Source organism: Apium graveolens, chromosome 3 (assembly GCF_009905375.1).
Source record: "Apium graveolens cultivar Ventura chromosome 3, ASM990537v1, whole genome shotgun sequence".
Lineage (NCBI taxonomy): Eukaryota > Viridiplantae > Streptophyta > Magnoliopsida > Apiales > Apiaceae > Apium > Apium graveolens.
In genome coordinates, this window is record NC_133649.1 from 90,603,429 (window position 1) to 90,605,661 (window position 2,233).

Genomic DNA, 2,233 nt, shown 5'->3' on the forward strand with positions numbered 1-2,233 from the left:
CGCTTCCTTCACTGGAAGGGGTAGATCCTTTATTGATCATACACTATCTTCGTGTACAAATTCTTATACCCAGAAGAGCCCTAATAATTGTCCCTGGAGACTAAGAACTAAACCAAAGCATAGTTCAGTATACACAAGATGACTATGATGACCTCAAGTCTAAGGATACTTGTACAACTATCACTATATGAACAACTGCTGACACGTGAGTGAACTCCATCAGTTGTTCAGCTGTGCGAGTCATGTTCAGTGAACTTATTCCATAATAAGCACCTACATACTAGCTATAGTGTCACCACACAAATGTCTATGAGAACAGACATCCTTCATAATAAAGCAAGCATAGTATGTACCGATCTTTGCGGATTATTAATTACCAGTTAGTAATCCTATGATCCGGAACTATTTAAGTTTAGAGTTATCATCTTTTTAGGTCTCACTATTATGATCTCATCATAATCCATAAAAAGCTTTACTCTAAACTATGGTAGATCTTATTTAAACACTTAAATAGATAAAGTCCGTAATAAAAACAAAAACAAGTCTTTTATTAATATCAATGAAATCAAAACAAATTACATAAAAGTTATTCCTAAATCCTTATACATGATTGGACTTAGGACATATTCCTTTCAATTACTACTTGATATTATTTAATTTTAGAGGGATTATATTACGTTACAATCATAATCATATTATAAAGAGATTCTTCCTTTATAAATTAAATATTTCAAATCAATAATCATTAATCAGATGATTCCCAGATCGGGTGGAGCATTGTCAAGAGGCGTCACTTAATAACCATTTCTTACAGATAGAAATCTGTTGTTGACAGAATCATCCTTTCTCTCATATCGAAAATTCATATTCGATTACGTGTTTCATAAACACAAGAATCTCATGATTGTATTCATAATATTGTTATTAAGGTTATGAAACAATTTCACTATACTAGGTTGTCTAACAAACGCCTTATGTTCATTTAAGTTCACCTAAATCTCTCATCGCATGATAAACTAAGCATATATCACATATATCAACATGAATAAACATCAAGGTAGGCATGTTACATCATCTAGCATATTGGTCTAAGCATTATACATCTCTATGTATCACATAAAGCATTTAAAAGCAGTTAAAACAGTTAAAAACAGCTTTAAAAACTGCTTCACATGGATTTGTTTGGACCAGTCAATGTATTGTCCATCTCAAGGAAAAGATTTTGCCTAGTAATTGTAGATGATTTCTCAAAGTTCTCTTGGACATATTTCCTAAAGTCTAAAGATGAGGCTAGTGAAATCATCATCAATCACATAAGGCAAGTCAATAATCATCCTGATTTTAAGGTTTGAAGAATCAGGAGTGACAATGGAACTGAGTTCAAGAATTCTGTCATGAGAGCATTTTGTGAAGAAAATGGGATTCTGCACGAATTTTCAGCAGCAAGGACTCCACAACAGAATGGAGTAGTGGAAAGGAAGAACAGATCACTTATTGAAGCTGCAAGGACAATGCTGGAAGAATCTAAACTGCCAACATATTTCTGGGCTGAAGCTGTAAATACTGCATGCTACACTCAGAATATTTCTCTGGTTAATCAAGCAAGATGCATGACTCCCTATCAATTGTTCAAGAACAAGAAGCCAACTCTAAACTTTCTTCATGTCTTTGGCTGCAAATGCTATATTCTGAGAAATCAAACTGATCAAAATGGGAAGTTTGATGCTAAAGCAGATGAAGGAATTTTTGTTGGATATGCTGTTGGTAAAGCATATAGAGTCTACAATCTAAGAACCAACATCGTTGTGGAATCAATACATGTTGTGTTTGATGATAAAAAGATTGAAGGACTGAAAAATGGAGATTGCCATGAGAGCCTCAAATTTGATAATGTGGAGATGGTTAGTGATGACAGTGATGATGAAAGTGATCAAGAGAATGTATATAAGGATAATGCGGATAAATATACCACCAATGAAGCACAAAACTCAACATCTGTCGAGTTGCACAATACTTCATCCGTCGGAAGGCAATCTGCGTTATCCGTCGGGAGACAACCTGCTTCATCCGTCGATACTCAAAATTCACCATCCGTCGGGTTATCAAAAGGTGCAGGAAGTCAATACAGATCACCTATAGAAAGTTCCCCTTTCTCAAATCAAAGATCCACAAACTCAGGGGGAGTTTCAAATAGTCAAAACTCAATCACACATCAAGACAACAATGAGGTCTC